General features: G+C 43.5%; 1 pseudogene; it reads left to right on the top strand.

The window, feature by feature from the left end:
* Positions 1-2,900: 2,900 nt before the first annotated feature.
* Positions 2,901-4,837, top strand: LOC114902368 (annotated as a pseudogene).
* Positions 4,838-12,968: the final 8,131 nt, after the last annotated feature.

Raw genomic sequence — 12,968 nt, 5'->3', positions numbered from 1 at the left:
AATGCAGGAACAGAGAAAAGGTAGTCAAACGATAGTGCAGTGATAAAGCAGAGTCCTAGTTCCTCCTCAAAGGATATATGTAATAATACACTTTTGCATTCTGCAGGAACTAAGGCCCCCCACCCAGGTGGAGGATGGAATGAGGATGTTGACACTCTTGACTTCAGTCAACTAAAGTTTGGAGTCTGTTGACCTTTACCCCAATTCTATACCAAATTCTCCTCTGCTTGAGCCCCTTCATGAATATGCATGTACCCTTAGCTTAAAACCTCTTAGATTTTGCTGTTCTGGGATACACTGCTTTGGGAAGATCCCTGCTGTTCTCCTTACTTGCTGCAAGTAATAAATCCTTCCTTCTCCTGAACTTTGGTGTGGTTCTGTCTTTTGACACCCACCGAGAAGCAAGCCCACTTTTCTGATAACATAACATATAATACCACAGCAGATTGAAGGCAGAAGCAAATATGGTAAGCCAGATGTCTTCTATTAAGCCAGAAATTAAAGATGTTGGCAAAAATGTAAAACAGTGTCACTCGTCTCACTATTTGTATTTGTGTTTTAGAAATATATTTTTCATATTAATATGTGATGACTATTATTTTTAAGTGACTTCAATTTTTCTGTTTTATTCATAATAGTAGCTATCAATTGACATTACCAACATAAACAAAACTTCTTTTAGGGTCCTGATTAATATTTATGGGTATAGGGGAGGAAAACTAACTTTGCCTCTACCCTTCTAGGTTCTTGGCTAAAAACCCCCTGTAGTAAAAAAACAGATTAACAGGAGAAAAAATAAAGTTAACTACGTATGCCATCTACATCTGGCAGCAGCATAAAGACATGGAAATAAAAAGGTGGCCAGAGGATTAAGATTTATATACCATCCTGAGCTATGGAAAGGGACGGGAGCCGGGGATTGCCAAGGGGGAGCAGTTCCTGGGAAGGTGAGAAGAGGAGCTGGTAAACAAAGGTTGTTATCCTTGCAAGAGAGGTTATTTCTGCTAGTAGCTATTCTACTAGCTATTCAGGCCCCCTTTCTAATGAAACCCTCCTTACCAAAGGGTAACTTCTACTCTGTTTTCAGAGCTTCTGTGTCTAAAGTTTTACAAAATAGTCAGCTCAAAATACTCTTTATGCCAAAGAGGCTTATTCTGCTACCCTTCAGTGTAAATGGGTCTTGAGATAAAAAAGTGAGAACCACTGCTTTAAAGTTCTAAAAGGAAGAAAAATAGGATGAAGATGGATCACAAGAGAAAAGTTTGCCCTTGAACCTGGAGAGGTGACTCCTTGTCTTAAAAAGAAGGTAAAGAGCATGGATTCCCATCTGATTCAGGTCTTACAAACTTATTACAGGAAGATGAGGGGTTTCCTATCTGATAGCCTATATATTTTATCTACATATCTATTCACTTAGTTTCTTTCTTGGTATAAGTTACTGTAAACAATGTTTAAAGGGTTCTGGTTTCAAGTCATGTTTAGAAAGTCACTTCCTATACCCAGATTGTAAACATGGTCTCCAAAATTTTCTTATATATTTATGTGAGGGTTAATTTTACTTGTCAACTTGACTGGCTGTGGGGTGCCTAGGTTAAACATTTCTGGGCAATGAAAGTAGATGAAGTCACAGGGTGTGAGTAGACAGAGATGACAAGAGAGCCCAGGACTGAGCCCTTGGTCATTCCAACCTTGAAAATCCAGGGAGAGAAACTTCGGATGCCAAACAAAATGGAATAAGCCTGCTATAGTCTATCTCTCCCACCGATTTTGATCTTGGAGAGGCAGCAGTGGGCAGTGGCTTGAAGCGAGGTCTTAGTTCTCTGCCCAGGAATCAGACCTGGGGAACCTGGATGAAAACCAGGAATTCTTGACCAGCAAGGTCTAGAGGCTAGAAGCAGATTTCCCTGGCTCTTGCCCCCGGTGAAAACTGCATTTCTCAGGAGGTAAAAACTGTAAAAACAGGACCAAGGTATATTATTAGAGACACAGCACAACAAGTGGGAGAGCACACAGAGAAACGGTCTGTTTATTTAAGATAGAGGCAAGGTAGAGATACACACCCAGAGAGAAAGGGTGTGGGCCTCCCCGCTAATGAGGAGTGCAGTAAAGAGGCTGTTAAATCATTTATATAGGGCAGTTCTTCCGGGTCTTTGTTTACCCTTAGCCAATTATCTGGTTTCCTTTTCCACACCTGCCCTGCCCTAGGGCACTCCCCAACACAAGTGCCCAACTTTTTTCCAAGATGGAGTCCAGCCCAGAGGCCTAGGGGGAGCCTTGGCATCACCTCTTCTAGGGTGGTGCCCCCTCCTTTTTGACCCGCAAGGGGCCTTTCTGCCCACGTGCAGTGTCTCCCTTGCCCCAAGGATGGGAAATATGTGGCCTCCTGATCTTTACTCCAACAGGGTTTAGCCCCTCTGTCCTCGGGAGACAAAGCCTGGCTATTTATCCTGTTTCTGTAGTTATTTCTCTTTCCAAGAGCAAACAGGAGGCAGGTTGTAAATATCTAACCTGGAGCCCACCTATCTCCTGCCTCAGGAAATGCAAACAGGAGGCTATTTGTAAGTGTCTGGCCTGAAGCCCATCTTTTTCTCACCCCAAGAAATGTAAACAGGAGGCCAGCTGTAAATGCCTAGCCTGGAGCCCATCTATCTCCTGCATCAATTTCAACTGAAACCTGGACAAAATACAAAAAGCAGTTACCTGAGGAGTCTGAAAAGTAATTAAGGGCAGGCGGACTGGGGAGGGAAGGTAAAACTTGTAGAGCATGCTGTAAGGTGGCAGTGAGTTTCCTGGGGTTCCCCTCCTTTACTCTCAGCTTTGACCCAAGAGTGGGATGGTGAATTGAAGATGGCAAACCCTTGGAGAAAGACCCTTCTAGTGAGAGGACAGGGAAAGGGCACATGGAGAGTGTGAGTTCTCGCCTTGCTCTGCCTGAGACCAGTTCACGACCCAGCAGGGAAACTGCACTCCCGGGCTACAGAAACGGGGGAAAGAGACCACTTCTTACAAAGAGTGTGTGTGTGTTGGGGGGATGGATTCTCCTGTTATTTTTTCTCTTTTGCCACTTTGTCCTCAGGGAAGGCCCGATTGCTCAGAACTGCGCAATAGCATGGGAGGCTAAGTTTGCAGGAAAACACCATCATTTGTCCACATGTAATAGGAAAAGAAAGTCAGCGAGTGTGGGGGAAGCAGGTGGGACCTGGAGAAGGGAATTCCCTAACTCTGTGGTTAGCTCCAGGCCCACCTCTAGCTGCTTTGAGAAATGAGCTGCAATGTAAACCCACAGGAAGTCCCAGACATCTCCTGAGTGGCTCATGCCTGGGGCACATCCAAATATATTAAAAGCCTCTTAAAAATAAACAAGAAAGCAAACAACCCAGTTTTAAAAATGGACAAATGACTAGAATGGACATTTCATCAAAGAAGATAAAGAGATGGCAAATAAGTGCACAAAAGATGCTCAAAATCCTAGCCATCAGTGAAATGCAAATTTAAAACAAAGATACTACTACACACCTATTACAATAGATAAAACTTTTAAAGAGTGACAATGTCAAGCTCTGGCCAGTAGGCCGAGGCTGGAACTCAAGTTGCTGGTAGGAGTGCAAAATGGCAGTTACTTTGGAAAATAGTTTGTCAGCTTCTTTCAAAGTTAGACCAGGGCCGCTGTGGCGGAGGAAGCGGCACCGGCGGTGGTAGCAGCAGCTACAAGCTCCCTGTGCCGGGGCGCTGCTGCACGCACCCCAGGAGCCGCCCGCCCCGCTGCCCTTGGAGCTGCCTGACCCGCCAGCTTGTCTGTCAGCCCCCAGCCCGGCAGCGCCCCCAGGAGTCCTCCGACTTGCCTTCGGCCTTTTGCGCCACCTGCAGCCTCAGCCCCAGCTATAGGCGCAGCCACCGGCACAACCCCAGCCCCAGGTCCTGCTGCAGCTCCTCCAGACACAGTCCCTGCGCCGACACCCTGGAGGTTGGGTTGCTCTTCTCCAAAATCAACTTGCTTGCCCACCTGCGCGTCGCGCCCTGCCACGACCTTCACGGCACCAAGCTGGCACCCGGCAAGGAGAAGGAGCCCCTGGAGTCGCAGTACCAGGTGGGCCCACCACTCAGGCATCAGTGTCGCCGACAACTTGCCGGTGACCAACAAGCACGTGGAGAAGGACCGGATCTCCGACTGCGGAGAGCTGCCTAATGGCACCCGAGTGTCTGTGGAAGTGGTTCTGATGAAGAAGGTGACCTCGGGCTTCCCCGGCATCATTAGGCTCCTGGACTGGCTCAAGAGGCCCGACAGTTTCGTGCTGATCCTGGAGAGGCCCGAGCTGGCGCAAGACCTCTTCGACTTGATCACGGAAAGTGGGGCCCTGCAGGAGGAACTGGCCCGCAGCTTCTTCTGGCAGGTCCTGGAGGCACCGTGACATCAAGGACCAGAACATCAGTATCCGCCTCAATCGCTGCGAGCTCAAGCTCATCGACTTCGGGTCAAGGACGCCGTCTACACGGACTTCGATGGGACCCGAGTGTACAGTCCTCCAGAGTGGATCCGCCGCCATGGCTACCATGGCAGGTCGGCGGCCATCTGGTCTCTGGGGATCCTGCTGTAGGATATGGTCTATGGAGATATTCCCTTTGAGCATAATGAAGAGATCACTGGGGCCAAGTTTTCTACAGGCAGAGGCTCTCTTCAGGGTGACAGCATCTCATTAGATTCTGCTTGGCCCTGAGACCATTAGATCAGCCATCCTTCGAAGAAATCCAGAACCATCCGTGGATGCAAGATGTCCTCCTGCCCCAGGAAACTGCTGAGATCCATCTCCACAGCCTGTCACCAAGGCCCAGCAAATAGCTTTTCCGGAAGGTTTTCCCCTCTCTGTCAGATGCTCATGGGAGGGGAAGTATCTGTTCCCAGCGTCCCAAGTACCAGTGACACTTCTCTCCAAGCAGGACAGTGCTTGATACAGGAACAACATTTACAACTCATTCCATACCCCAGGCCCTGGAGGCTGCTTCCCAAAGGGAGGAAGAGGGAGGAAGAGACTCCACTCCAGCCGCCCTAGGCCTCGACTCCTCCCACAGATGCTCTCCTTCTCATGGAGTCCAGCATGGCTGGACTCTGCAAAATCCCCGGGGGTGGGGGGCTGGGCGTGTGTCAGAATCCTGCCATGGAACTGTTCCCTTCATCAAGAGTTCTGCCGAATGCGCGATGGGTCAGGTAGGGGGAAATCGGGGTGGGGTGGGATAGGACTAGCACCATTTTAAGTCCCTGTCACCTCTTCCGACTCTTCTGAGTGCCTTCTATGGGGACTCTGGCTATGCTGGGAAAAATACTTGAACTTGCATCTTTTACCTGTTGCTTCTCCAAAAATCTGCCTGGGTTTGGTTCCCTCTCTTTCTTCCCCACCCCTTCACCCCCGTCCTTCATATGAAAGGTGCCATGGAAGAGGCTACAGGGCCAAACGCTGAGCCACCTGCTCTTTTTCCACCTCCTTTAGTAAAACTCCCAAGTGAACTGGTCTTCCTTTTTGGTTTTTACTTAACTTTCTAAGCCAAGACCTCACACACACACACAAAATGCACAAGCAACGCAAATCCAAAAAAAAAAACAAAAAACTGTAAATGTGTGTACAGTTGGCATGGTAGTGTACAAAAGCATTGTAGTTGATCTAATTCTTTTTTAATTTTGCCTTTAAGTTATTTTACCTGGTTTGTTTTGTTTTGTTTTGGCTTTTTTTGAAAGATGCGCATTTTAGCCTGGAGGTCAATGTTACGTATTTATGTATTTTTTTAATTGGTTCCCTTCCTGCTTCAAGCGTTCATGGCTGCCACCATAGTTTTCTTTTCTTCTTTCCTCCTCCGACTTGGGGATCTTTTGGGGAGGGCTTCAGCGCTTGCTCTGCTCCTTCATAGGGTGACAGGACTCAGGTGGGACAGCTGCTGCAGCTCTCTGACTGCTGCGGGCCCCCTGGCCTGGTTTCCCAAGTGGGTATGGGGTTCGTGGGTGATGGGGGAGGGGCGTAGCTGACTTCTGTATATAGGGTGGATATACGAAAAGCAGTTCTGGATGGTGTACGTTCTGCATCCTCTCTGGGGCTGTGTTTTGAGCAGCATGTGGTCTTCTGGTTTTATCTGCGTGAAATACTGTACAGGAGAATAAAAGATCTTTTTTTTTTTTATACTTGGTGTTTTTTGAATAAAAACCTTTTGTCTTAAAGTAAATAAAGTTAGACCCATATGACTCAGCAATCCCACTCCTAGGTATTTACCCAAATGAAATGCAAGTTTCACTTCAGGGAAGTTCACACAAAAATCTTTACACAAATGTTTACAGCAGGTTTATTCATAATCACCCCAATCACTTCCTTTTGGGAAGCAACCCAAAAGTCACTCAACTGGGAGATGGATAAGCAAACTGTGGTACATTCCTGGAATACCATTCAGTAATGAAACAGAATGAACTATTGGCACTCAGGACATGGATGGATATCAAATGTATTACGCTAAGCAAAAGAAGACAGACTCAAAAGGCTACATACTGTAGGATTCCATTTATATGACATTTTGGAAAAGATAAAACTATGGAGGTGTGGAACAGATGTATCCTTGCCCACAGTTAAGAGTGCGGGTAAGGTCTGAGTATAAAGGGAATGTAGAACTAGGGTATTTTGGGGAAAAGGGCTGCTGACACTGTTCTTTCTCTTCATTGTTGTAAGAGTTTCCTATAGCTGCTATAACAAATTACAAAATTTGTGGCTTAAGACAACACAAATTTACCATCTTACAGTAAAGATGGTAAATAGTCCTAAAATCAAGGTGTTGGCAGGGCTGCATTCCTTCTGGTGGCTCCAGGAAAGAAATGGATTACTTCCTTCTTGCCTTCACCAGCTTCCAGAGGCAGCCCACATTCCTTGGCTCAAGGCCCCTTCCTCAGTCTTCAAGGCCATCAGTGTAGCATCTTCTAATCTGTCAACTTCCCTTGTCATACCTTCACTGACTCTCCTGCTTTCCTCTTTTCCTTATAAAGACACTTGTGATTACGTTGGGCCCACGGGCACCTCCATCTTTCATGACGCTTAATTTAATCACACCTGCAAAGTCCCTTTTGCCATGTGAGGGAATAAGTTCATGGGTTCTTGGGATAAAGACATGAAAATCTTGGCAGGGGGGGCATTATCTTGTCCACCACAACCCATCCTCTGTCTCCCAAAGAGTCACATCTGGCCCCCATCCAAAAGACATTCACCTCATCTCAACCTCCCCAAAGTCCCAACCTACTACTATTGTGGTATTGGTTATACAACTTTACATGTACATTTTCAAGTCATAAAGCTGCATACCAACGGTGAATTTTACTGTATTTAAATGTTAAAAGTGGGGGTAGGAAAAGAGGAAAGAGCAAAGGAGACTGAGAATTCCACCAGTAAGGTGGAAAGAAACCCCAAGACTGTGGTGACCTGCAGATCAATGAATGTTTAAAAGAAATCCCTTCAATGATAGATTACCCATAATTTATCAAATGTCAATAAACAGTCTGTCCAAATAAGATGGTTCTCCAAGAAATTTTTATGAAACACTTGGCCCACAGTATGGACTTCTGTGGAATTTTTGATGTAATCAATGAAACAAATATATCAAATTTGAAACATTGAAAAAGAAAAAAAAGATTTTTGACCTGGAAGCCAAGTAAAGAAAGTACATCAAGGAGGGCATGATAAACTCTGCTGACATCTAGGAAAATAAAAGGTAACAACCATCTCAGAGACACGGAGGCCTCTAGTCACCTTGACAACAGCAGTCTCTGTGGAGCAGTGGAAGCCAAGTGAGCTACAAATGTGAGGTCAAGAGAGAATCAGAGAAGAGACAGTTAACACAGCCTTGAGTTACCCCAGTGGCCATCCTTGAACTATTTGTTATTGGCCCCCCAGGAGATAAGGAGCTTGCAGGGGAATGCAAACCACCACACCACGTCCTCTGCTGAGAAGTCTTGCTGTGAAAACGTCAGCTCATCTTCACACTTGCGGACAGATGTTGATTTACATCATGGCTCGCTCAGGGCCTTAATCTCAGAGACTGTCCTCCGGACAGGCTGGCCACACTCTGGAAGTGTTCTTCCACCTGTTTTACAATCTCCACGTTTCTAAAAGGCATTTCCTCTCCTTTTATTTGGTCATTGTGAGTTTATGCCTTAACTTTTTCTTTATTATCATTCTAGGGGTCTAAGGAGGAGAGTAGTAAGTCTCTATGTTCAATCCACCCACCCTCCTTTCTTGCAAACACCAGATTTTCTTTGTATATATGGCACATGTTATTACTTAAAAGGTGGTTTATTAACTGGGCTGGGTTGTAACTTACATTTTAAAATTTAATATATGTTGAACATTTCTTTATTAATTAGAAAATAATACCTAGTCACTGTAAAAATATTAACTAATACAGAAATAGAATAAAGAGCCCCAAATCCCTTGTTCAGCCCCCACCTTTCAGTCTCCCACTCCAGAGTCACCTCTTTCTAGTGAGAGCTACTGGTTTATTACTCTTCAAATATACTATGTTTGGTACAAATTGAAGGTTTGTGGCAACCCTGCCTTGAGTAACTCATCATCATTTTTCCAACAGCATTTTCTCACTTCTTGTCTCTGTGTCACATTTGGGTAGTTCTCACAATGTTACTATTTCAAAAAGGTTACAGCTTGTTGAAGGCTCAGATGATGGTTAGCACTTTCTAGTAATAAGGTATTGTTTAATTAAGGTATGTACATTGTTTTGTTAGATACAGTGCTATTGCACATTTGATAGACTATAGTGTAAACATAACTTTTATTTGCACTGGGAAACCAAAACATTCATGTGACTCACTTTATTGTGATATTCCCTTGACTGTGGTGTCTGGAACGGAACCTGCAACATCTCTGAGGTGTGCCTATAGTTTTGACCACTATGTATCATCTACAAGCTGCATGTATTTATCTTTTGCTTATTTTTCTTTGCTTTGCTTTTTTAAATCTGAAATTTAATATTTGGATAGGTATAAAAATCAAGATTCAAAATTCAAAAGGTAGAAAGGGATATACAATGAAGTCTCACTTCCACCTAATTCCCCTTCTCAGAGGCAACAAAGGATACTAGTTTTTACAGTTTTAGAGAGAGTTAATGGATATATAAGGAACTGCATGTATAAGGAAAATGTACACTTATCTTCTTTTTACACAAACAGTAGCATACTATCTAGTCTGTACCCTGTTTTTACTCCAAAACATATATGGAGATTATTTTTTCTCAGTAAATAGAAGGTTGCCTCATTCTTTTTGATGGTGCTATTTAACCAATCCTCTCCTGATGGACATTTAATTTGTATTCTGATTTTGGTTAAAACAAATAATCATGCAATTAATGCTTCCGAATTGGTGGGAGTATATCCCCAGGATAAGTTCCTGGAAGCAGTGTTGCTGGGTCAAAGGACATATGAAGTTGTGATTTTGACAGATATTTCTAAATTTGCCTTCCACAGTTTACAGGTCCAAGTGGGACACGAGTGCGCTTGCTTCCCACACCCTTGCTCACGGAGCAGTTAACACGTTCTCACGTCTGGTTTGCTATCTCATTGCAGGTGAGTTCTCATTTTTTTTTATGACTGAGACTTATCATCTTTTCAAAGGCTTATGAAGCATTTGTGTTTTCTTTTCTGTGAACTCTGTTCCTGTGCTTGGCCCTTTCGGTGGCAGTTGCTCTTTTTATATTAGAGAATTCTGCCCTTAGTCTGTGTATGGAGCACCCCCCAGCCTGTGTGTCTGCTCTCCTCTCACACATCAAACAGCCCTGCCAGGTCAGCTGGGGGTCCCACAATTTGTGATTCTGCAACCACGCACCTGTAGACAGCATCAGCTCCCACAGGCTTAGGGGTTCAGTCCCACAAAACTGCCAGTCCCACCCACCCCACACGCCTGGGGAGCCATCACGAGCCCGCGTCGTCGCCTGTGCTTCCCACAGCCCCTCCTTGGTTTCCTTTAATTTCCTAGAGCAGCTCACAGAACTCAGGAAAACATTCCACTGACTACATTGCCGGTTTCTTCTAATAACTCAGGAACAGCCAGATGGAAAGAATGCATAAGGCGAGGTGTGTAGGAAGGGGCATGGACCTGCCCCCCACCGCCCCCAACGCCCCCCTCTGAGCACAGCACCCTCTCCCCATCTCCAAGTGCTTGTCAAGAACACCTGGGCCCCATCTTTTGGGGTTTTTAGGGAGGCATCCTTACAAAGGCACAAATGAGTAAATCATTGGCCACTGGTGACTAAGTCAACCTCCAGCCTCCCTCCCGTCCCCTTTCTGGAGGCTGGTAGAGAGGGGACTGTAAGTTCCAGCCCTCTGATCATTCGGTTGGTTTCCCAGGCAGCAAACCCCAATCCTTAGGGCCTTTCCAAAAGTCACCTCATGAAACTCAGTTCAGCTGCGGTTGGCTTTGGAGCTATTCAAGAAATGATGACAACAGACCAAATATTGTAAGAAAAGATGCTCCCATTGCTGTTAAACGTAGGAAATTTCAAGGGTTTTAGGAGCTCTGTGTCAAATATATATTTCTTATTATAAATCACACTCTCAGCCTGTGACTTGAAGTGTAAATATTTTTTACCCAGTTTATTTGTCCTATAACTTTTGTCACGTTCATCTTACAACAGTTTTTCCCAAGGGGAAACTTTAATTTTTATGTAGTTAAATATATTAGGCTTTCCACTTATGACTTCTATGCCAATCCTAAAAACTCTTAGAGCTCCCCTCTCTGAGATGATTTTGAAAACATGCCCCATTGTTTATTTCTAATACTTTAATAGTTTCATTTTAAACTATGAAATCTTTGAATCAGCTGATTCAGAAGTTACAAACTGTAAGGTAGAGCTAATAACCTAAGTTTTTTCCTTGGTGCTTTACCCAGTTGTCTTAATACCATCTACTTATTGAGCTCACTTCTCTGTGATTTTAAGGGTCACCTTTAAGTACTAAATTCCCATATACGCTTTAGTCTATGTCTTTATTTCCTATGTTGTTTCTTTGATCTGACTATTCATGGACAGTATCTCACTGTTTGTTACTGTTATTATAATAATGGGCCCAATATCCTATAGCATTAGTCCTCTCCTAGATGGACTGAGGAGGAATCACCATGTTTCTGGTGTCAAGTCTCTATCTGAGGACATGCCACGCCTTTCAAGTCTTCTTTTGTAACTTTCAGTAGTGTTCTTAAGTTGTCTTCAAAAAGATTTAATCTTTTTTGTTGTTATTATAGATGGGGCTTTTTCTTGAACTGTATCTTCTAACTGGTAGTTGCTTTTATGAAGCAACGGATATTTACATATTAAGTTTTCACCCAGACACCTTACTGAATGCTTTTATTTCTGTGTTTTTTAATAAAAGCTTTTCTAGCAGGATCTTTGGAGTTTTCTGGGTATTCAATCATATTATCTGCAAGTAAAGGTAATTTTCATTACCTTTTCAATCTATAAAGACCCATATTCTTTTTCTTATCTGAAAATTTTGTTGGAACCTCCAGAATAACGTGTGGACATTTTTGTCTTAATTCTGAAGTAAATGGGAACATATCTGACGTTTCCTACTAACTTTGTCTGTTGCATTATTTCTTTTCAAAATGAAAATCTTAAATAGGAATATTTGACTCTTGCTTGGTAAATATGTTTCCCATACTGGTAGGTTTATTCTTAATTTTATATATGGTACCAGCCAACTTCTATATCAGTATATGTGTATTTGTATATATATATTTAATCACCTGAAACCATTTCAGTGTATGTATTATGAAATCCCTTTATCATATTGAGATATTTCCCTCTCCTATTTTTCACTATTATAAACATTACTGCCATGATTTTACATGTCTTTGTGCACTTGTGTATCATGCAGGATAATGGTTGTAATTTTTTACTTTTAAATCTTTGCTACATCTGAAATTGGGATGTTACATTCCAGTCAGGGGAGAGAAAAACAACGTAAATAAGTAAATTATATAATATGGATGGTGGGAAGTGCAATGGGAAAAAAACAAACAGGGTGTAGAGGCAGAAAAATCTTCCCTTCTTCCCTCCTAGTTTCTTTGGCTGGTTTAATAATAAAATGGATATAAGACAGATTAACAGGAGAAAAACAAATTTAATTTTGTATGCATGGGAGCCCCATAAAAAGATGACTTGTGAAGAAGTGATCAAGCAGGAAGCTACCCTTTTGTAAGAAACATTTACATTTATAAATGAAATCTCTATTTGTAAGGGTATCTCCCTCTCTGTGCCAAAAAGAGGCGGATGACTCTACATCTTGATAAAGTGTTACCAATGCAGAAGGCAAAGACCTAAATCTGCGTAACAACCATACTCTTGTCAACTGTGCTTTGCCTGTAGCCTCCTATAACCAGCTCTCCCACTCCCAAACATCTTTTGTCCTTAGCTGGATGGTATTTAAGGTGGTGGCTTGGGTCACTTGGGGGAGTTACTCAGTATTCCTGGGTATCTCCCATGTATGCACAAGGTATACATGTTATTAAACTTCTATTTGTCTCCTGTTTACTATCTTTTATTACAGACGGGTGTCAACCAAGAACCTAAAAGGATAGAGGAATATTATTTTTCCTCCCCTACACAAGGTTTGTTTATACAGCCTTCTTGGCCCTAAATTCCCTGTCTGGTGATAAGGATGTCTTCTACCCTCCTGGTGTTACCAGACCAAACCTGGGTCCACTCACCCACCATGCTGCAAAGCCAGTCTACTGACACCAGGCTGTGGTGAAGAAAGTACAGCATTTATTTCAGGGCTCAAGTAAGAGGAATGGGCAGCTCATGCTCAAAAGACCCAAAACTCCCAGATGGTTTTCAGGGAAAGGCTTTTAAAGGCAACAATTGGGGTGAGGGTTGCACGGTACATGACTTTCTTCTGATTGTTTGGTGGTGAGGTAACCAGGTGGTGCTCCAGGAACCTTAAT

Source organism: Monodon monoceros, unplaced genomic scaffold (genome assembly GCF_005190385.1).
Source record: "Monodon monoceros isolate NGI ecotype Baffin Bay Population unplaced genomic scaffold, NGI_Narwhal_1 Super_Scaffold_20, whole genome shotgun sequence".
In the NCBI taxonomy this organism is placed as follows: Eukaryota; Metazoa; Chordata; class Mammalia; order Artiodactyla; family Monodontidae; genus Monodon; species Monodon monoceros.
The sequence above is the reverse complement of the archived record's forward strand: the minus strand, read 5'-3'. Positions and strand labels throughout refer to the sequence as shown.